General features: G+C 43.4%; 2 pseudogenes; one reads left to right on the forward strand and one right to left on the reverse strand.

The window, feature by feature from the left end:
• Nucleotides 1–636: 636 nt before the first annotated feature.
• Nucleotides 637–11,841, reverse strand: LOC100433913 (ribosome biogenesis protein BMS1 homolog; annotated as a pseudogene).
• On the forward strand, nt 11,611–24,244 carry LOC100434673 (dual specificity protein phosphatase 8-like; annotated as a pseudogene).
• Nucleotides 24,245–24,591: the final 347 nt, after the last annotated feature.

The following is a 24,591-nucleotide window of genomic DNA, read 5'->3' on the forward strand; positions in this document are numbered from 1 at the left end:
AAAATAATTCACATAAGCCACACATCAGTGGAAACCTACCCATGGGAGATAATACAACATAATCTAAATAAAACTTTCACAGACAAGACATGTGGCTTCTGGACAGCCACAAACTCCCTGACTCTGCTCTAGTGTTTTGGCCATCAAAAGAAAGCCAAGTGGCCTCAGGTCTCTGAAAAACCAAAAAAGCAACCTATGGAAGATGGCGTGGTATTTGAGGAATATTCGAGGTCTGTTGAAAAATGCATCCTGTATTTTTTTTCAAGATAAGACTCCCTTGTAATGTCAGGTAGTGAAGAGCCCTCAGAGACACATGCACACACACAGAAAAACAAAACAACATAGAATGAATCCCACCAAAATGTGTTATGATGTCAGAATTATGTGTGATATGATCTTCTGTAATATATCTTTTTATTAAAAATAGAAAAAAAGCAGACTTACCCTTGATTATCTATAGCCTCTGACCCAAGTGGTTTGGAATCGGAAAACAGCATCACTCGACTTGAAGCCATCTTGGCATCCATGGTGGAGTAGGTGGAGATGAGACTCTGGACCAGCTCATGGGTGGGCCCCACCTTGTCCTGTCAAGGCCACCAAGAAAGGGCACGCGAGGAAAGCACAAAGATCCTGGAGAGACACTGGTTTCAGTCAGTTTCTCAAAATTATCTTAGACACATTTCCTGAGGACCTTTCTTAATGCCTCAAAAACCACAGAAGAAAATCCTTATAACAAAGCTTGAAATGGATCCCCATCTCCATTAAACTTTTCCAAAGCTCAGTGAGTATATAACCTGATAACCTAAACACCTAGCTAGAAAAGCCTCAGTTCCAGTGCTACAACAATGCTGGCTTTTCTAACATTTTTAAATAACCCTGCTTTTAACCCAATAAAATTCAACTACAGAACTAAGAAATAAATATTGGAAATCCACTTTAAAATAATGAGGAGACCACTGTGAATGAGAAAAAGAAAAAGACAAACAAGAGCCGGAAAGCACACTGATTTTGTAGAAACAGAAATAAGCCGTGCAGGTGCCACACTGGCAGCAGTGCCCGTGCTGGGGCCACAGATCAAGGAGGCATGGAGGACAGGACTCTTCTGCTTGGTACAATGAAGAAAAGGTATTCTTTTTATTCTACATATTGACAATATGCATTTGGGCCTTTACTACAAGTACAAGAGAAAAATCTTCAATAAATAAAAGCTGAGTATATTACTTTTTTTGATTAAAAAATAGATTCGGAAAGAATAATGAGAGTTCAGAGCATTAACTCCTGCCTCACTGATGCCTGAAAACCGTGGCTGCCACCAAGGCCAACACAGACAGCTTCTTTGTCATACAGCACACCCCCAACTCCAGAAACAGGCGCATAAACCAGCTGCTCCTTCTTATTTAAACAGCACTTCTTTTGTTATTCAGGAAGAACACAAGGGTCTGGGAGGAAACTGATGTCACTCATGGCAAAATGTTCTACCCCTGGAAGACGGGACCCAAAAAGCCAGCTTCAACTGACAAGAAGTCATTAAGTATCTACTGTTGACTGGGGGGTTAAAAACGATCCACAGTCCAAGGGCTTAACCCATGACCCAAAGAAGGGCATTGTGCCACACTGGAACAGTGGCCCTCTAGCCACAAGACAAGAGGTCAGAGAAGAGGGGATTCAGTAACACCTTTGCAGGCCTACACATAGCTGGCTTACTTTTAAAACCTCCAGCAAGGCCATCTTCCCTTGTTTGGTCATTTTTCAGTTTTCCTGAGAAATGAAGCCATCCCAAGAATCCTATGTGTAATTCTAGTATGTTCTACAACAAGAGAATACTGGCATGTGAATTTGGCTTTTATTTTTCAAGTGTGCGCCTCTTAAATAACCATAAAGTGACACCTGCTGGTCACATTTGATGTTTGTTTGGATATCCTCCGGGTTTGTCAAATCTTCCATCCTAGAAAAATAAACTCAATCATACAGCAGAAATGAATGCCAAAAGTTCCTATACCTCCTTTCATGTGTCAATGACTCATCACACTCTTGTCCACTAAGCACACCATTTAGAGACTAGAAAATGCAGAAATAAGGAAGCACTGTTCACCATCCAGCAGAGGAAAAGGGGCAGGCACACAACTGTGTCTCTAGGCTGAAAGTGACATTCATTCTGTAAGACACCAGACAGGGAGATGATGTCCACCTGGGGTCAGGGAACAGTGAAGAACATATTCAGAAAATCCCTTTCTGGAAGAGGGTGAGCCTGTGCTCTGGGATTTGTACTGTGGCTTGGATTCTGGCAGGTGGAAAAAGGGTATTATTCCAGGCTGAGAAAACCACAGCACAAAGAAGAGCACAAAGGAAGGAAACTGAAGGCACACACGAAGGACTCAAGCACCCGGGCACGAAGGCAGCATCACTGAAAACTGAGGCTGAACGTAGGATGGGGCCACATCCTGTAGCCTTAAATGCTTCCAAGTCCTCCCATTTTCCTAAACATCTCATAATTTATTTACTCCCAAAGGCACAGCATCTTTGAGCAATGATATAAGTAGACATTTTCCATCAACTACACTTCTACCCCCACTATTCAAATAGGCACAAAATAAATCCTATCACTGTTCTTTTTCTAGCCTTTTTAGCTTTGAAATATATGGCCCAGGAAGAAAAAGTTGACAATCACTTTTTACCTGTCTGCCAGGATATAAGGGTGAGAAGTCTGCCATGCGAGAGGCCTAAACTTCATAACTGTAATAAAATGGCCCAGATTGTGGATTTCTTGGTTTTGATATTCTCCATGCACCATTCCAGAAAGGTAGAACAGTTTGGCAACCTAAACATTAAAGGAAAATTAAAAATTAAATTTCAATTAAATTCTCGTCAATACTGCAACAAAATAAAAGCTCTAAACAAGAAGCAATCCTAAGAAGGGAGACTTCCAGCAAAGCCACTGTCCTGAGGCTTCCAGAGCCTTGCTGGCTTCTTTCAGGACTTACTAGAACCCCACAGAGGCAGACTGCTCTGCAGCCAAGCCGGGGCATCCGTCTAAGTATGGTGAGGAGAGGGAGGTGAGACATATGAGCACAGAAATGGTTCTGTGGCCGATGGACCAGAGCAGTATGGAAAGGAAGGGGCAGTGCCTGGTCCTATAACTGGGAGAAACTTCTGATGTACTCTATTAAGTCCCGACCCCAAAACACCCAGACATTGCCTGGTGCAGCAGGCACGGAGACAAATGAGATACACCAAGGGGCCCAGAATAACCACTCTCTTGAGGAAAACCTTCCAGAGACTGGGAACACATACACAAAGGGAATTCAGGAGGCAATTCCTAGAGAGATGTTTAGTAACGTCTCTTTAGTCTTTTTGTTTGTTTGTTTGTTTGTTTGTTTGAGACGGAGTCTCACTCTGTCACCCAGGCTGGAGTGCAGTGGTGCACTCTCAGCTCACTCCACCCTCTGTCTCCCAGCTTTGAGCAATTCTCACGTCTCAGCCTCCCTAGTAGCTGGGATTACAGGTGCACGCCACCACACCTGACTAATTTTTGCCTTTTGAGTAGAGACAGGGTTTGGCCATATTGCCCTGAGCTCGAAACTCCTGGCCTCAAGTGATCCGCCTGACTCTGCCTCCCAAAGTGCTGGGATTACAGGCGTGAGCCACTGTGCCCAGCCGCTTCAGTCTACTTTAAAAGGATTATACTGTTAGTTTCTAACAATTATTTCTCTTCCTACCTGGTAAACTTCTGTCCAGAACCTGTGTTTTAATCGCTTCTTTGTCTTCTTCAGTTGCTTATTATGCTTGAAGGAGTCGAGGTGGGTGAGAACTCCCATAATTTTAGGAAAGCCATGTACTTCACAGATGTTTAGAAATTCAAACATTTCCATTTCAAACCCAAAGCTGGCATCTATAAGCATCAGTACCTACAAGCAGAACACATTATTTCTCAAAGAAACTACCAAAACAGACCACCTACACTAGGGGTTGGCAACTGGCCCACGGGCCAAATCCAGCCCATCACCTGTGTTTGTAACTAAAGTTTTATTGGAACATAGCCACATTAGTTCATTTACATATCGTCTATGGCTGCCTGTGCACTACAACTGCAGAGCTAAGTAGCTGCAGAAGATATGATCCACAAAGCCAAAAATATTCACTACCTGGCCCTTGACAGAAAAGTCCCACTGCAGACTAAATCAAATGACTACACAGGCATCACCCAGCCAGAGAAACCACCACTCTCTGACTTACTCTAAAAGGCAACCATAAGACAATGCCCATTAGGATATAAACTTCCATTTTAAGAATTCTAATGCATGAGAAATAACTCAGAAAAGGCTGGGTCTAACCTGGCCCTTACCTAAAAAACCCTAATTTAAAGAAATGAAGTTTTCGGTAACGTATTTTTAAGCCAAATAAGAGGTCTCTGACATCCAAAGAATGGGAAGAAAGTGATAATCAATGAAATATATTAAATAGGTACAGAAAACCAACCTCTTCTTTCAATCTCCTTCCCAAAAAAAAAAAAAAAAAAATCTGTTTTTTTGCTGGGAAGTATGCAATGGAAACCTCTATCTTGTATGTTAATTTGTATAACTCAATTGCTCAGAAATATTTTAAATAGCTACCAGTTAAGAATTAAGTAAAAAAACAGTAAGATTATGATGAATGGTAGTCTATAAGAAAATATAAGCAGATAAAACCAATTTTTTTTTTTTTTGAGACAGAGTCTCGCTCTATTGCCCAGGCTGGAATGCAGTGGCGTGATCTCGGCTCAGTGCAAGCTCCGCCCCCCGGATTCATGCCATTCTCCTGCCTCAGCCTCCTGAGTAGCTGGGACTACAGGCACCCACCACCACACCCGGCTAATTTTTTTGTATTTTTTTAGTAGAGATGGGGTTTCACAGTGTTCACCAGGATGGTCTCGATCTCCTGACCTCGTGATCTGCCCGCCTCGGCCTCTGAAAGTGCTGGGATTACAGGCATGAGCCACCGCACCTGGCCAAGACCAATTTTTAAAATTTAAGACACTTCAAAGATGCAAAATAATTTCAGAACTGATTCCTGGAAACTTGTAGTTTTAATATTAAAGATAGTTCTGTTTTTATCTTTCCAAGGATAACTAAAAATAACACAAAATGGAAACAGAAATGCCCACCTTTGATTAAACTAGGAAACATTCAAAACCCAAAACCACAGAATATATGAAGTTGGGCTTGTAGGAAAGCACAGCTGCCACTGCAGACTGAGGCAGCAAGCAGAGCTCTCCAGCAACACTGGACCAGCTCAAAGAACAGGTGGAATATCCTCACACCACATCTGATGCCACAGAGTGCCAAGGGACAAGCGGCTGGTTGTAGGGTCAGGAACAAAAGGGAGCAAACAGTCCCTCAGCTGCCAATCTTTGCCATCTAAGCCAGTGTTACTCCCCTAATCCACACATGCACGTACACACCCAAATCCACGTATTGTGTGTGCCTCTGCCGTACTCAGGAGGCTTTGACAACCCAGAGCAGAGCAATCAACATAAGCTAAGCTAAATAAATTATGGTGCATTCACAGAATGGAATATCATATTATAAAGAAGGAGGCAGAGCTACAGTACTTACTGATTATATACCTCCAAGATATATTACATGAAAAAAGCAAAGCATAGAACAGTGTATAAAATAAGCTACCGTTTGTGTTTTTAAAGGGTGGCATGTGTGTTTATATGTATCTGGAAGGATACCACTCTGCAGGGACCTGAGAGACCAGCAGTTAGAGCAAGGAAAGAGAAAATGTACATTGTGTGTACCCTGCATTACAGTTAGAGTGCTTTATCAAATGTGTGTGCGCCTTTTGAAAATCTTAAAAAGATTTACATAGGCATCTCTCTCAATGATGGTTAAGAGGCTGGGAAGGGGAGCAGGGAGGGAGGGACAGAGGGAAAGGTTAACAGGTACAAAAACACAGTTAGATAGAATAAATTCTAGTGTCCAACAGCACAGTAGGGTGACTATAATTTATTATATAATTCAGAATAACTAAAAGAATGAAATTAAAATGTTCCTAACACAAATAAATGATAAATGTTTGAAGTAAAGGATATCTGAATTACCCTGATTTGATCATCACACATTGTATGCTTCTATCAAAATACTACATGTACCCCATAAATATGTACAACTATTATGTATCCATAATAACTAAAAATAAAAAAATGTAAAGGCATCTCTTAATATGTATGTATTTAAAATTAGAAACTTGCTACATTTTAAATAAAAGAGAAACAAATGATTTCTATGAACTATTCAATCATTTCAAGTATACAAGATTTAATAATCTTTACACAACTTTACATTAATTACACTTATTTTTACTAATAGTAGCATTACATGTTCAAAATTTGAATGTTATTTAGTTTTCTGACATTACAATGGCACAACTTTAAAATCTATATTACTTTTTCCTTTACATTTTAGGATTCTTCCTAGGCCAAAGTATAAAATCTGTGGCTCTAGAAAAAACTAAATAAAAGTGAAAAAAACAAGGTATCTGTCACCCCACACTTCCTAATCAATATGGCTTATATTTTTGCTAATTTTTTTTTTTTTTGAGACAGAATTTCTCTCTTGTTGCCCAGGCTAGAGTGCAATGGCGTGATCTCGCCTCACCACAACCTCCATCTCCTGGGTTGAAGCGATTCTCCTGCCTCAGCCTCCTAAGTAACTGGGATTACAGGCATGCACCACCTCACCTGGCTAATTTTGTATTTTTAGTAGAGATGGGGTTTCTGCATGTTGGTCAGGCTGGTCTCGAACTCCTGACCTCAGGTGATCCGCCCACTTCGGTCTCCCAACGTGCTGGGATTACAGGTGTGAGCCACTGTGTCTGGCCTTTTTTTTTTTTTTTTTTTTTTTTGCTAATGTAAAAGATAGTTCATAGAATATCAGAAATAGTGAACATTATCATTTCCATAAATGCAAGAGCATGTACATCTTCCACACACTGAGTACTATCTAAATTTTCTATTGATAAACTCTGACCACTTCTTCAGGCAATTCATGTACTTACTTTAGCATTATCATTCAGGATGAAGGTTCTAGAACCATCAGGAACAAGGGTCCCATCTTCACACAAGTTACTTAACTGCTGGGAGGCTCTATTTCATCTTATGTAAACTATAGATAATACCTACTCACCTCAAGGGTGTATCAAGGGTTTATGTAAGCTAAATTTGTAGAAAGCAGTTAGCACAGTGCCAGGAAGGATCCAAGAAGAAATGGTACTTACTATGATATATTTGTACGTATATATGTATGCATATTAATGAGCTCTTATTAGCTGTGTTCATTAAAGGTTTTCTCCATCCTGCGATTTGCTTTTAGATTTTGGAATACATTTCATTGTGCACATTCCATTTGTATTATTAATATGACAACATTTATCACTATTATTATTATCATCATCAATTCAATCACATCTACTATATCCCTGATAATGACCATGATCCTTTTAATAATCATAAAACTCTCTTCCCTTCATCATGGGGTAAATAACCTATCACAATGCTGTAAGTCTCCATCAGCACCCCAGGCTGCCCCAGCTGACTTACCAGATCTGCTACTTTAGCCAGATCAATCATCATGTTAATGTCACACTGACATTCAATAATGGTGAGTCTGCACTTTTTACCTGTAAGTGAAAAGATGAAAATTTTACTTTAAAAAGACCCTGAAAAAACTCTAACCATCAACTCTTCATTTTCATTTTTTAATTGCATCCAGTAAAACACCATATACGTTTACAGGAGTATACCACAAGTTCATTTTTATAGGCAAAAACTGGTAAAATAAATTCCATCCTGTTTTTCTTGCTGTGTTCTAAATTTAGATAATACCAAAAGTCTACCCAGATGAATAAAAGTGCTTAAACGGGGAAAATTCTGACTGCACAGGCTCCACGATAACCATGATCCTGCTGTTCAGCTGCAGGCCAATGTCTTCGCCTCTATCAAAACTTCCCACGTTCCCACTATCGCTACAAACAACCTCAAACATAATGCAACAGAATATTTATAATGATAACTATTTCTAAATTAAGGTAATAAGAAAATGATCAAGAAAATATGGGCTGGGCACAGTGGCTCACGCCTGTAGTCCCAGCACCTTGGGAGACCAAGGCAGGTGAGCCCAGGAGTTTTGAGACGAGCCTGGGCCACATGGGGAAACCCCATCTCTACAAAAATATAAAAACAAAAAAAAAAGGAAAAAAAAAGAAAAATTAGCCAGGCATGGTGGCATCCACTACTCAGGAGGCTAAGGTAGGAGGATTGCTTGAGCCTGGGAGGTTGAGGCTGCAGTGAGCTGTAATCACACCCCTGCATTCCAGCCTGTGCCACAGAGCAAGACTCTGTCTCAAAAAAAGGAAAAGAAAATATGGATGCTTCAAAGATAAAGAAAAGCCTCAATCCAACTATATTACCGCAATAACAAGAGATTTCAGAGTATACATTGCCATTCTACCACTGGAAGTTTCTTTCATCTTCCCTCAAACTTGGAAAGGTCGCCACCTCCCAAAGCAGACAAATTCTCCCAGGAAAAAGAGAAAACACACACTTCCACCAGCATGTGGCTTCATAAGGGCAAGCACGTGCACCTGGCACATAGGAGGTATGTGCTGTCTGTTAAATGATGTGTTCACAGTGACCAGGCCTGCTAGGCCCTTCCAAGGAACATGCTTGGCAAAGCCACAGAGCAGTCAGGATAAGACACGTATCACATCCTCATCTCTGGGAACTTACCCTTTTCTGAAGTTATAGCTAACTTAGCAAAAGTATAAGAGAGGTAACATGATATGACAAAATTTCACATGTTCCACTCAAGAAAACAACAAACACACGCACGTCCCTCAGATGACAACAGCCACGCCGACTCTGTGTCTGTGGCGGCATGTCCTACCTGACACGATCGTCACAGGGCCTCTGATCTCGGTCAACTTCTGCCAATGAAGTTCTGAATGAGGCATTGTATCAAAGTGCTCTTTCCAACTTTGGAGGCCCCGTCACCACTACCACTATTGCTGGGGGCTCTAGTGGAGTTCCATCAATGACTGGAATATGATGCTTTTGTGTCTTCAAATCCAGAGTCCTATTTATTTAAAAAAGAGAAAAAAAGTAAACTCACTTTCAAAATAGAGTAAAAGGTACCAACCTTATAAGTAGACTTTTTTTTAGTATCCTTACAGATATGAGTACTTTAGTATATTTTATAGAGAGTACAACAGACAATATAAAAATGTAAGTAACTTGTCAATTATTAACTTCTGACCGCTATCCAAATCAATTGCTGTTCAATAAAGATGTAACAAGATGACTTCAATAGTATAGAGTTGAAAATTAAACACTACTTAAATCTGACTGTTTTATGAGTGATTTTAATAGTTTTTTTAAAAACCAAAAGGTAAATACTGAGGCAGTGCATCGTAACAGATAAGAGCAGAGGCTCTGGAGTTAAATTTGGCTCTCCTACTTACTGGTTATATGATTGGAGGTAACTTGTTTTCTTGACCTCAGTTTTCTTGTCCATAAAATGAGGGCAAGAATGATTCCTACTCTGGTAAGCCTGCTGGAAGGATTTAGTTGAATAACGTTTAAAGTACACTGCTAAGAATATCACAAGGACTCACTAAATAAAGCTATGTTAGTATTACATATTGTAATTTTTGTATTTTATATTACAACTTTGTAAAATATATCCAGAGGGAAAAAGCACACTTATCACCATAGAAACAGTTTAAAGTTTAGGAAGAAACAAATTCTATAAATTCTTGTATCTTGGGTAAGAAACACCAACCAGTGTGCAGATGCTGTAGGCAAGGCAGCTTCTATGGGAAGTCTTCTCACGTTTTAGTAAAAGCCACACAGCATGCATCTCCATGTCCTTTGGAGCTGGACTAGACTTGTGAATCCAAATGTCACCTGTGAGAGGCTCCTATTATTTAAAAAGAATCAACGGAAGAACCATCAGACTGTAGCTAAACACACCTGTGAAAGGATAGAGCCATCCACACAGCAGACTGAACTGCGAAAGCGTTGGCATTTCTCTTCTGGGCATTTTCTTCGTCTCCTAGCTGGAGATCCCGCAGATGCCACTTCTTTTTCTTTGCAGCTTTGGGTCCGCTGTTTTTCTTTCGGTGTTTCTTCTTGTCCTTACTCTCCATAGTGGCTGTTTACCAATAACAAGTAACTCTAACCTACAAGGAAGAAGCATTTTACAATCCAGGCAATACCCAGTGAAAAACATTAAATTTCATTTATTTCTTTATGAAGGGATGATGTATTTGTTCACTGAACAAGGGTAGAAACTGCTTCACCATCCCCAATTTCATTTCTCTCTGTTATGCTATAAATTAGAGGAGTTACCTCTGCTAAGGTTACCTTCTATGGTTAAGTTACTTTTTATTCATCTCAAGTGTCAACATCACCAGTATCTATTTCTGCGAGGATGGAAATAGTCTATATCTGTACTTTTCAGCCATTTAGCCATTAGCCACATGTGGTTACTTAAAATGTACTTAGAGAAACTGAAAAAAATGAATTTTTAATGAATTTCATTCTAACTCTAAATAGTCACATGTGGCTACCATACTGGACAGCTCAGACCTAGATATCGACTGGGCTAATGAAGTGGTTTCCTAACCTAAACTAAAACTTACATTTCAATAAAAAATTTAAAACGTTTTTATGAACTTCCAATATGATCGCAGTATTACTTTTAGTACCTGTTGACTCTAAAACTCCTAAATTACAGCTCATCTACATACATTTGAAAAATAGCAATATCTGTATGTGTGAGATATGACTGGTTCTAGATGATGCCTGGAGACCTCATGGACTTACAGAGACCCTTCCAGTGATTTCTGAGGTACCTGGGAATCTGTGGCCAATAAATTGGTAATCACTGAATCAGTGAGTTTTTTTGGAATATCGGGCTGCATAAAACCTGACAGCTTGATTGAGAAAAAGCGGGGCAGGGTGCCATTTCATTCAGTTAAGGTCCTGTATTCATTCCATTTAATAAATGTTTGTGTCTGTCTATGATGTGCTAGCCGCTGTGCCAGTAAACGGATATACCTATGATCTGACTTGCAGAGGAAATCCAAACTAGTATCTTCCGTGCCATGCAATAAGGGCTACATTGCAAGGCTGCACAGGGTGCTACTGGGGCACAGAAGTGAGTCAGAGGCTTCCCACAGACACACACACGAGCGGAAACAGAAAGTCTTTATATATCACCATATGTCAAGGAACACTGGCCGGGAGTTAGGAGAGCTGCGCACTAGGAACCGTTTGAAACTGAATAGCTGTGTGATTTCAGAGGTTATATTGCTTCTCTGCTATATTTTACTGCCGAACTTGTACTGTTTCTCTCCCTTTTCTTCTTGGTGGGAAAAGCACAATTTGGGGTCAACAGATTTGGCTCAGGTCTAAGTCGCCTGCTGGGACCATGTCGCCAGGAAACGACGTCTCCCCGACACCTTCCCTCCCAGTCCGGGCTCTCTGCAGGGATTCATCCCGTCACTCTCCCAACGACCCCCAGGCACACCTCAGGCAGATGCGAAATATGCTGCTCCTCGGGAGCAAAGATGACCCGGAGGACCGGGGGAGGACCTTCCCACGCGCACGACTCGCGATCTTCCCAGTGCCCCAGAGCCACGGACCCCACCGCCGTCTACCCCAGGCCCCGGCACCGAACCTGCTCACAACTGCGACTCCTTAGGTCCGCTTGGACACCGCCGGAAACGGAAATTCACCCTCGCGCCGACTCGCCGGAGGGAAACAAAAAGGCAGAAAAAAAGAGACCGCCGCCTGGACGACTTTCAGGGGAGAGCGGGAAGAAAGACTCGTCAACAGCTGAGTGCGGGTGCCAGCGCCGTCTGCGCAGTGCGTTCCACCGGGTCCGTGTCCCTCCCGATTCAGCCCCACCCCGCCCTCGGAATCTGCTGCCTCAACTCCTGCGTTGGCACTCCCGAGCAGCTTGCACCTCGCTCGGGGAGTCCTCGCTGAAGGCCAGGGCAGCTGTGCGGCCTGGCGCGGGTTACTTGATGCCTTGCAAAAGCCAGAAGGAGACACATTTGGTTCTGGCCGCCCCGGAGTCACCGTGCCCGGGGCGAATGGACTGGCTGGATTGGGAGTCCACTTCCTCCTCTGTAAAGATGACAGACGAGGGAGATCTCGCGTTCTGGGGGTGCCCTATAGCCCTCTTTTGGCCAGAAGCGGTGGATCACGCCTGTAATCCCAGCCCTTTGGGAGGCGGAGGCAGGAGGATTGCTTGAGCCCAGGAGTTCAAGACCAACCTGGGCAACATAGGGAGGCTACGTTTGTCAAAATAAATAAATAAATAAATAAATAAAAATTTAAAAAGCCAGCGTCGTGGCGGGCGCCCGTGGTCCCTGTGGTCCCGGCTACTCTGGAGGCTGAGGCGGGATGATCGCTTGAGCCTGGGAGGCGGAGGTTGCAGTGAGCTGAGATCGAGCCACTGCACTCCAGCCTGGGCGACAGAGCAAGACACTGTCTCAAAGAAAAATAAATAAATAAAATAAGGCCCTCTTTTTCCAAGACCAACAGACTCTGAGGGCAGGAACAAACTGACCCAGCCTAAACTGCCCTCCTTCCCTGCTCCCGGGAAAGGGGCTTTCCCTGAGGGAAGGTAGCATCTTGCCATTTTCTTCCTGCACAGCTTTGCCTTCCCAGGGATCCGCCCATTGCCACCTGAGGAAATGCCTTGGAGCCCATCTAACCCCCAGCCGAGCTACTTGGGACGCCTACAGAGCGTACATTGTCAGAGGATGCATCTTCCTTTAGTCTTGGAGGGTTTCTTTTCAATATGATCCCACCGGTGCACACAAGGTTCAATTCTACACCAAAAAACTAGGCCCACTCCTGTCACCGAGACCCCCAGGCTTCAGGTCCTGTCACAGGGACCTTGTTTTCACCCCCAGCAGCCTCCAGGTATTCACTCTGCATAGGCTATATACTGGGTGCTGGACTGGGGAGGCTACCCACGTGGCGCATGCTTCCCTTATCCATGAAGAGCTTAGGATGTTGTAAGTTCTTCACACTAGGCCTCTTACTTCTTGGAGATGTCAGTATCCGGGTAAATAATCCTTCTAACATCCTTTTGGTCTCATGAAGCCCATTCTTGTCCTCTGCCCTATCTCAGCTTCCCCCTCCCTCCATGATCAGACCTTAGACCTTGTCAGGTCCAAGGACTGCAAACCCCACAGTATCCCACTCTGACCGCCACCTCCTATCTAGAGCAATGGAGAGACTTTGTAGGTGAAAGCCATCTTTGCTACTGGTTCTCCTATGCTCCCTCGCCTGGCTCCTGCAGGTGGTTGACTTCTCCAGGGACACAGTGGCCAGTGCCCAGCAGGTCCCACTCCTCCCACCAGCTCCAGGAAGTTTTATTATAGAGTAACTCTTCTGAGACACCGCTCCTTTCCCCAGCACCTAAGGAAGTATTTCTAATAAGTTCCAGTGGTATAGCACCAGTGACTCTCCTGACAAGCAGAGGGCCATGGCTGGGTTCCTCTGATGAGGTGCAGGGGCAGGGCACTAAGAGAGGAGGACTCTCCTGAGTTCTCTACCTCAGCCCTAGACTAGTGGCTGCTCCTCCCATACTTCCTACTAGTCTGTGCCTGGTTACTCCACTTCCCTGTTGCGATTAACAATTCCCTATGTACACTTTTCCTGTTCAAATGACTGGCTTCTCTTTCCTAATTGGACTCTGACCAATACACTATCATTTGCCAACAACTCCCAAAGTTTTATCAGTGACTCAGACCTCTAACCTGAACTCCAGCTGCCTCCATGACATATCCATTTGGATGTTTAATGGACATTTCCAAAGTGATATGCCCTACAGAACTCAGGATCTTCCCTCTCAAACCAACTGCTCAGCAGTCTTATGATCTCAGTTGATGGCAATTCAAAACTGAATTGCAGGACACCCAGTTTGTATCTGCAGAGAACTGGAGAACTGCTTAGTGTGGAAAACCCACACATTTGGTTTCAGAAGTGTGTAAGTAGAAACAGTTTTCCTTTTATGTTTGTTGGATGGATAATGATGAACCTAGCAGGACACAGAAAGCTAGGCAGCAGTGGAACTGAGAATGAAGTTATAGTTAATAGCAGAGAATGAAAAAGAAAAGACAGATAAAACATTTTGAAGAAAGGACAGTAATGTATTCCCAACAGGTAGGATTTACAGGATGGAGAGAAGAGGCAAAGATAACTACAAAATTTCTAGCCTGAGAGACTGGTAGAAAAAAAATGGTGGTATCAGGGACAGACAGGGGTTATTAAGAAAAAGGATTGGATTTTTAAAATAAAGAAGATCTGGTATAAAATTATCCTCAGGAAAATTGGAAATCCATGCACGTACTTCTCTCCATCACGCCCTTGCATAGTGCAGTCCTTCTGCCTGTCCATGCCTCGCTTCCCCCTCCCTAGGATTCCTCTTCCTCTCTTAAGACCCATCTCAAATATCACCTAGACTTGTAAGTAATTTACATGAAACTGGATACCTGAGGTTTCAAGACTTTATCCCTTTGAAACTTTTTAATAACAAGTTACTGTTATCTTTTACTAAGTCCAACTTTATATTTGCCATTTTAACTAGTATCATCTCCGTTTCCAAGACGTATTTGGTGGGAAAGTGCAACTAAGTTTACTGTTAATCAAGATCAGAATAAAAGAATCTACCAAAAATATTAACAAGTTCCCCCTTTTAATGCATAATCTTCCATCCATCAGGCTGTAAGTTAAATACCTAACATAAAATAAAGCTGTATGTTTTATGGATATGTACATATATAACTGCAGGGAATATGATTTGGAAGGATATACAGTTAGAGAAGATGGGTCACAAGTGGTAGTCAAGGGAGTCTTCAGCTTTCTTTTTGTATTTCAATTTTGACAGAAATACATACATACATATTATAATTTTAAATTTTTAATGAAAAAAGTATTTTTCCTTTTTTTTCCTTGATCTGTCACTACATTACATTTTTCCAACATCAGCTAAACATTTGCTTCCCAGAAAGCTTAGTTGTCTTTTCAAAATTTATTCAGGTTAAAATAAAAGATTTAGACAATGAATTAAAAATCTAAGATGGTATTTGCCTACTTTATACAGAACAGTACATTGATGCTGCTAAAGCAATTAAAGTATAATTTTTATTTTCTTTCTTTTTTTTTTTTTTTTTTTTGAGATGGAGTCTCACTCTGTCACCCAGGCTGAAGTGCAGTGGTGCATTCTCAGCTCATTGCAACCTCTGTCTCCTGTGTTCAAGCAATTCTCCTGCCTCAGCCTCCCCAGTAGCTGGGATTACAGGCGTGCACCACCATGCCCAGCTAATGTTTTTGTATGTTTAGTAGGGACAGGGTTTCACCATGTTGGCCAGGCTGGTCTCAAACTCGTGACCTCAAATGATCTGCCCGCCTCAGCCTCCCAAAGTGCTGGGATTACAGGCATGTGCCACCACACCCAGCCTAAAGTGTATACTTTTTCTTAGCTCCTATATGCAGTGCTCCTTCCCCATGCTGAATGTCTGAATTTTTATCTGAGACATAGTATTTCAGATGGTCATTACTTGCGGGTGGACATTAATAGTTCCTCCTTGCTTCTAACCTTCCTCTCCTCATTTTAAATTAAGTTACGCTACATTATTGTGGGTTAGAAAGTACATTAATATTAAGTGAAAAAATATGATCTGATGAGTAAGTGGCAAGAGTGTTAATGTATGAATATTAAGAGTTGTTCTGAGGCCTTTTTGCTTTTCTGGGGGTTCTGTGCTTGTGGTAGAATTCTTGGTTATTTTATAAATAGTTCCTGAAAAGTGAGAGAGTACAGCTGGAAATTAGATTTCTGATGAATAAATCAAACCCTATTAAGAGAACCAGGTTCAAGTAATTTTAAAACCATTTGAATTTTCATAAATATTTTGTTAATGATTAATTATAAAAAAAAACAGTGACTCTAGCTGGAGGCTTTTGTGTGTTTGCTTTTGAGTCAGCTAGGAAAAGGAAGAAAAATTCAAGCTTAGTCAATTGTGGTTTTCACTGAATCTTTTTTAAAGTAATGAGCTGGTTTGTTTTCTTCATCACTATAGCAACTTAAGCTAGTTTTTGCTTTTGATTTTTATTTCTCCTAGAGAAACTTAGCGTGCACTGCTCATTAGACTTGAGCATACTAAGGAATATCTGTGGTAATTAAGTTAAAAATCAGATCAGTGCTTTGTACTGTATATAGTTGCAGATGTTTGCATTTCACTAATATTCTTTGGAAACATCTGGATACCAGTTAACACAAAATAACTGTTTAGTCAGTTTCTGTTCAGAATAGAAGGAATGATTTAAAAGTTCCCATTGTAGTACATACGTCATTCTATCCCTAGCCCTTCCTCCAGCTTTACTGAGATTGATAAATAATAAACGTCATGGGTGGTGTGTCTTTAGATTCCTCTGGTGAGCTGGATGCACAGATGACTTTGTCAGCAGGGTGGCCTTGATTTTTAGGCCATGTTTCTAATGGCATCAGTTCTGTGGCTGACACCTGTGTACCAAGCCCATTCACTGTCTAGCTTAGCCAGCCGTGGACTCCTGCTCTTTGTTAAAAGTATTTACCTTCATTCCTACTAGCACAGTTGACCAAAGACCCAGTTGATCCCAAACACTAGTAATGCATCAATGGAGTCTAACAGAGTTTTAAGATGTGTGTGTGTGTGGGGTGTGTGTGTGTGTGTGTGTGTGTGTGTGTGTGTGTGTGTCTGTGTGTAGAGATGGGATCTCACTATTGTTGTCCAGGCTGGTCTTGAACACCTGAGCTCAAGTTCTCCTGCCTCAGCCTCCCAATGTGCTAGGACTACAGGCATGAGCCACCATGCCCAACCCTCTAAGGCTTTGGGATACAAAAATATAATTTACTTTCCTCCATTTCTGGAATAAAACATCTCTTCCTTCCTCCTCCTAGTTTCTGTTCTGTGCCCCTGTTTGATCTCTGTTGGTCCTGTTCACCTTCAGCCTTCTCTGCTGAAGGAGGAAAGGCTTGGTTTTATAAAAAGTGACAATATTCAGACCACATAAGATCCTTCTTGCTTCATTTTGGCTTAAATATTTTAAGATTTTCTGATTTTCTTGTATGCATATGTATTTACCTATTATTTGACTTTATTGAACAACTTCAAATTGAGTATATTTGAATGGGAGTAGGCATTAAAAAGTGCTAGGCTTTCCCTGCCTTTCAGAACTTTGTATGTATATGTCGCATCATTTTGTCCTTCACATTCTCCAGTTGTGCTAATTTTTCCCAATCCATTAAGTAGAATACCTTCCCTTTTGGAGTCTTTTTTTTTTTTTTTTTTTTTTTTTGAGGCAGAGTCTCAAAATGTCTCCCAGGCTGGAATGCAGTAGTGCAATCTCAGCTCACTGTAACCTCTGCCTTAGCCTCGTGAGTAGCTAGGAAACACAGGAGCATGCCACCACACCCAGCTAATTTTTGTATTCTTAGTAAAGATGGGGTTTCACCATGTTGGCCAAGCTGGTCTCGAGCTCCTGACCTCAAGTGATCTGCCCAGCTTGGCCTCCCAAAGTGCTGGGATTATAGGGGTGAGCCACCACATCTCGCCTCCTTACTTAAATCTCTTAATGTCCCTTAGAATGTAGTTAAGAATTTTCAGGTGACAGTGTATTTTTGGTAGTTATCTTTGGTTTCCAAACCCAGAGAAGGAAGAGTAACCGGCTTTTTCTGTGTGTGGGTACATCGTGTCTTATTGGAGATTGTTTTGTCTCAAGTATTGCTGCAGAGTATTTTATTAATGGGTGCACTTTAAAATTTTTTGTTTTTCAGACGACCAGTTTAGGTAGCCCAGTACTCGATATTTGCCAATTTCTAGAATTAAAAACATGTATGAATCACTGGTTAACTAGAAATTTAAAATGAAAATGTTTCTTCTTTAGCCCAGGCAATATCACTTGCATTCATTTCTATCCCCTCCCTGTCCCTGCTCTGTTGGCTCTGGGGCTTCTTCCACTAAGCTGCTACTTTCTTTATAGCTCCTCCTGTGCTTCCATTCACTAAACCTTTATTGGTTCATAGCCTACAGAAAATGCCTGTGGTGTGAGAGGTAATTTGTGAAACTGCTTCTCTTCACTGTTTAGCAGTTGAGCTCTCTAAATGGGTATAGCTGGGAAAGAAAATTTAACTTTACAAACAAGAATTCCTGGGTTCCATCCAGCGGAACATGTCTTTTGTTATACACACACAGTTTCTGACTCATATCATTCCATGACTTATGAGAAACTGGACATTCTGTTTACACTGTTGTGTGGAAGGAGGGGTCTGGTTTCTAATTTTTAATAGCATCTATTTCTAGAATATTAGGCTTGCCATTTGAATGCTTCTGTTTGATTTATGAATATCATTGTTTCCAGCAGTTTTTAGCTCCCAGCTAAATGCAAGTTAAAATTTTTATGTTTCTAAGTTAAAAGAAAGTAACTTTTCCTCCACTTAAGAAAGCAAGGAAAATGAAAAATAATGTAGTGATGACTTCCACAGGCTCTAAAAGAGCAATGGAAAATGTGATTTATGTGTGGGAGAAGAAATACTAGTTCTTAATTAATACATTGTTTTACCACTTCCTGTGAATTTATGTAGAAGTAATGAAACCAAGGTTTATTAAGTCATTTGTTCAAACTCCTGTCAGTTTAGACTTTTTAATTGCTTTGTTACATGCCATTACTTTGTAATACTTGTTATAGCAGTGGTAATAGTTGAGATTTGCCTGTTGACCACTTGCAGGGCACCGTGCCAGATTCCCCATGTGCGATGTTCCTCGCAGTTGTGACACCCATCCTAGGAGAGCAGCGTTAGCAGCCCTCCATGCAAGCGGATGGTGCAAGCTGGGTCGCCTGGGCACAGCGCCTGACTATTTTCCTGGCTTAGTGTAGTTATCATTAAATATGTGGTATTACTTAGAAGCATTTTGAATAATTTGAAAAGCCCATTTTAGTGTTTAAACAATTTTTTTTTGAGAAAAGGTCTGGCTTTGTTGCTGGGGTGGAGTGCAGTGACCTGAGCGTAGCTCACTGCAGCCTGCAACTCCTGGGCTCAAGCGATTCTCCTGCCCCAGCCTCCTGAGTATCTGGGACTACGGGCACATGCCCCCACACCCAACTCAACTTTTTTTAAGATACAAAGGATTCATCTTAATATTATTTACAATTTTTTTCCTTTTCTATGGGCCTCATCTGACTGGGAAGTCTTCTCAATTTTTTTATTTTTTAAATTGTAAATTGACAAATTGTAGATATATATTTATGAGGTACAAAGTAATTTTATGATTTATGAATACAACATTGTATAATTAAGTCAAGCTGATTAATCTGTTCACCACTGGAAACAATTGCAAATAATTATCATTTTTTTTCTGGTGAAAACATCTGAAATTTACTCTTAGTGATTTTGAAATGTGCAGTACTTTTTGTTGTTGTTGTAGAAATGAGGTCTCACTATGTTGGCCAGGCTGGTTTCAAACTCCTGAGCTCAAGTGATCCTCCCACCTCAGCCTTCCAGTGTTGGGATTACAAGCGTGAACTACCATGTTGGGCCAAATGTATAATCTATTATTATTTACTGTATTCACCATGCTGTGCAATCTAGCTCAAAGAAACTTATTCCTCCTAATTGAGGCTTTGTACCCTTTGACCGTCATCTCCCCGTCACCCCCATCCCCAATTTTGTATACTTTCAGTCCTTTCATGATATGTATGGAGGCTTATGGTAAGTTATTTAAAACTTAACATGTATGTCAAAAGTTTTTGTGGCCATAGCTTTTCTTTCTTTTTTAAATTTTAAGAGTCAGAATATTCATATATTAATTCAGCATGTATTTGAGTGCCTAATATATGCCATTTCTATGTTAGGAACCAGGAATTAAAGCAGTGAACATAACAAAGTCTGCCCTCGTGGTGCTAACTTGCCAGGTAGGGAAGCCAGATAATAAACACATGTATAATGCAAAGTCAGTAATAATAAACGATCTGAAGAAACAAGTAAGGTAGGAGAGGCAGGAAAGTGGGAGTGAGAAAGAGGTGCTCTTTTAAATACAGCGGTCAGGGAGAGCCTCTCAGAATGAAGTTTTTAACAGAGACCTGAATGAAATGGGGGAGTGAGCTATACAGATATCTGCTGTGTGCTAGAAAAATTACCTGTAATTTTGCATTGTAAAAGTTTAATAATGAGTACATTTATTTCACAATTTGAGAATCAATTATATACAAGATATAGTTCTAAGCACATACTCCTCTAAATATAATTTGTTTTTACAGTAGACCAAATAAGTATGTTCAGCTTTCGAATATGCTCTTTATGATCATGTGTACAATAAATAAATTCTCTTAAAACATTATCAATATTAAGGTTGATGTTTTCAGAAACATGTAAAAAAGCTAGCTTTTAAGATTGACTAGGGAAGTTCTCTCAAACTGCCAGTCCATGAGATATTGCATATTTTCTATCTGAAAAACTTTTATTCTCAGAATTCTTTAAAAGAGCTGTCCCTGGGGCTCCCATTACTTACCTGTGACTCCCAGTGGAAATTGTACCCAGCCCCTCGAGAGGGGCTGAATCTGTTGGGAGTGGGAGGGTAGAAAAAATGCTGCAGCTTCTTGTGGGTATCCTTCACACACAAACACCCAGTGCCCCAAGCACTGTGTGGTCAAACATCAACCCCGCTCAGCCTTTCCTCCTTGGGATTGAGAAGCAATGGATTATAGAGAAAGAAAGGTGGCTTAGCACTCCAAAACTTCAAAGGGTAATTGACCAAGACCCCCAAAGCCAAAGCAGTGGGCATCCCCACTTCCTGTATACCCTATACCAACACGTAATGGCTACTAGATACAGGGGCACTAGTACCTGTCTGCTTGGCTACCTGCCCTCCTTGCAGAAGTGGTGAAGGGAATCACTCAACCTCAGGAAGGGAAAATGGCTTTCTCATCTTCAGATTGAAAGAGGTTGGCAGTGGGTGAGGAGAATAACAGGTAAGGATCTCTTTCAGTATACCCATTTGAAGCCAAAACCTCTGTTTAGACATACGGTATTTTGAACCTGGTGACTATTCATTGCCCATGTTTGTGAATTATCAGAAAGTAGAATTCTTGCCAGGCACAGCGGCTCATGCCTGTAATCCCAGCACTTTGGGAAGCCAAGGTGGGAGGATCACTTGAGCCCAGGAGTTTGAGACCAGCCTGGGCAACATGGTGAGATCTTGACTCTACAAAAAATTCAAACATTAGCTGGGCATGGTGGCGTGCACTTGTGGTCCCAGCTACTCAGGAGGCTGAGGTGGGAGGATTACCTGAGCCCAGGAGGTTGAGGCTACAGTAAGCCATGTCTGTGCCACTACACTCAGCCTGAGCAACAGAGCAAGACCCTGTTTCCCACCCCTACCCCCCCCCAAAAAAAAAGCAAGCTGAATTCTCAAACTCCCTGCAACCAGGTCACCCAAACCAAAGGTAAAAGGAACATAAAAAAGCCTTCTGGAAAGTGTACAGAAATTCATTGCAGAGTGATTTTTGTCTTGTGAAATCATAGTTACTGTTATTAGCAGCTTTTTTAAACGTTTTATATTCATTTTTTATGGTGTTCTGACGTATGAGCTGCTTCAAGTGTTTTTGGACATAGCTTGGGTATAAAATGTAAAAAGTGGATATTTTCAATTTGTAGCTTTCTTTTTTGAAACTTACTGAAATTTGTTCTAAATATATCCCCTTCTTTCTCACCCACCCCAACACATTTTTTTAAAAAACACCACCAGGTATCCGTTACAGCGCTGATGTGAGTGTAGATGAAGTAAAAGCTTTGGCTTCTCTGATGACATACAAGTGTGCAGTGGTTGGTAAGTGATTGCTTTTCTTGCTACCTAATGAGAACTCTCGGGAAATATGTTTACACACATGTTGCTGTTAAGATGCTATAGAAATATACCTTAGCAGAACTGATTTTTTTTTAAATTGTACTCTTTAAGACCTGCATCATTTTTCAATTACTCTAAATTAAGATATAGCCTTTTTTTACGTGAGGGATTTTTTTTTTTGTAGGAGCTAATTGGATTTTAAGTCTAGATCTTTGTTTTCAATTCCTCAACGTATTCTATAAATAAGACCAAATTATAGTAGAAGGATAGTAAGTAAGCTATTATCTTTTTGAAGTGGTGAAGAGCACTGATTAAATATATATTAGAGCCCCGGCCCTGGCCCCAGCTGCGCGGGCCCCCACCTGGCCCATGGACCGCAAACCCCAGCGGGTGCCTTGAGCGCGGTGCGGGTCCCCGGAGAGCCCCCGAGGTGAGCGCGAGCAAGGTCCGGCACCATGTGCTAGGTTATTCCCAGCGCGAGGCCTCACTTGGGCCGTCGGAGCAGCCCCTCCTCACTTCAGGGGTCACCCTCCCCACGACCCATTGCCCCATCTTGGCCGGGGACCAGCTCCCCAGGAAGGTGATGGACGCCAAGAAGCTGGCCAGCCTGCTGCGGGGCGGGCCTGGGGGGCCTGGTCATCGACAGCCGCTCCTTCCTGGAGTACAACAGCTGGCATGTGCTCAGCTCCGTCAACATCTGCTGCTCCAAGCTGGTGAAGTGGCGGTTGCAGAAGGGCAAGGTGACCATTTCGGAGTTCCTCCGGCCGGCCGCACGCAGCCAGGTGGAAGCCACTGGGCCACAGGCCGTGGTGGTCTATGACCAGAGCACGCGGCCTCAGACAGCTTCCTCTCCATCCTGTTGAGCAAGCTGGATGGCTGCTTCCACAGCGTGGCCATCATCACGGGGTGGGGCTTCCCTACCTTCTCCTCCTGCTTCCCCGACCTCTGCCAGGGCAAGCCTGCTGCCCTCCTACCCATGAGCCTCTCGCAGTCCTGCCTGCCTGTGCCCAGCGTGTGCCTGACCCTCATCCTGCCTCAGCTCTACCTGGGCTCGCAGAAAGACGTCCTGAACAAGGATCTGATGACGCAGATTGGAATAAGCTACTGTCCTCAATGCCAGCAACTCCTGCCCCAAGCCTGACTTCATCTACCAGAGCCGCTTCATGCGGGTCCCCATCAACGACAACTACTGTGAAAAGCTGCTGTCCTGGCTGGACAAGTCCATCGAGTTCGTCGATAAAACCAAGCTGTCCAGCTGCCAAGTCATCGTCCACTGTCTGGCCGGCATCTCCTGCTGTGCCACCATTGCCATCACCTACATCATGAAGACCATGGGCATGTCCTCCGAAGACGCCTACAGGTTTGTGAAGGACCAGCACCCGTCCATCTCGCCCAACTTCAACTTCCTGGGCCAGCTGCTGGAGTATGAGCGCAGCCTGAAGCTGTTGGCCGCCGTGCAGGGCGACGCGAGCACCCCCTTAGGGACGCCGGAGCCTCCCCCCAGCCCTGCGGCCGGGACCCCGCTGCCATGGCTGCCACCACCTACCTCAGAGAGCGCTGCCACCAGGAGTGCAGCTGCCAGGGAGGGCGGCCCGAGCGCAGGCGTGGAGCCCCCCGCGCCCCCCACGGCCACCAGCACGCTGCAGCAGGGCCTGCGCAGCCTGCACCTCTCTGACTGCCTGCAGGACGCCAGCCGCCTCAAGCCCTTCTTCTCTCTGGACATCAAGTCGGCCTACGCCCCCAGCCGGCTGCCCGACGGCCCGGGCCCAGCGACCCCGGCGAGGCCCCGAAGCTCTCTGAAAGCTGGACAGCCCGTCGGGGGCCATGCTGGGCCTGCCCTCGCCCTGCCCGGACGCCTCGCCCAAGGCGCGCCCACGGCCCCGCGCGCGCCTGAACTTTGGCAACGCGGCTGCCGGGCCCTGGCCAGCCGGCCAGTCCCGGAGCCTGGACGCCACCGCTCGACTCCTCGGGCACGCCGTCGTCTGACGTGCCCTGGTGCTTCAGCCCCGAGGGCGTGCAAGGGGCGGGCGGGGTGCTGTTTGCGCCCTTCAGTCGGGCGGGCGCCCCGGAACCCGGCGGCTGCAGCGACCTGCCGCGGCGGGAGGCAGCAAGGGCTGAGCCCCGGGACACACTGACCAGCTGGTCCGACGAGCTGGCCCCGGATTCGCAGTTCAAGCGGGGCAGCTGCCAGATGGAGTTCGAGGAGGGCATGGTGGAGGGGCGCGCGCGCGGCGAGGAGCTGGCCGCCCTGGGCAAGCAGGCTAGCTTCTCGGGCAGCGTGGAGGTCATCGAGATGTCCTGACCCCTCCGCTGCCCTGGGCTCCGCCGCCCGCAGCCGGGCCGTTATAAATACATATTATAAATAATGCAAAGAAAGGCAAATGGTTTTACTGCGATTTTTATCCAGAAGTAAATATTTCGATTTTTTATTTATTTAAGCTGTTCATTCTGGCAATGATTTGGCAACAGTGCAGGTGGTCCTCGAGCTCTATTTTTACTGTCTGGTATTTAAACCGAAACACACGTTTCTAAGCAATAAGAGGCCACCTTCAGTCCCAAGCTGCAGGCCAGGCCTGGGGCCCCTCCCAGTTCCCCCGCCCCAGGAAACACTGCTGACATTTGCAGAGGCTGCCGAGCTTTCATGCACTT

The sequence above is a fragment of the Pongo abelii genome, chromosome 8 (assembly GCF_028885655.2).
Source record: "Pongo abelii isolate AG06213 chromosome 8, NHGRI_mPonAbe1-v2.0_pri, whole genome shotgun sequence".
Classification (NCBI taxonomy): domain Eukaryota; kingdom Metazoa; phylum Chordata; class Mammalia; order Primates; family Hominidae; genus Pongo; species Pongo abelii.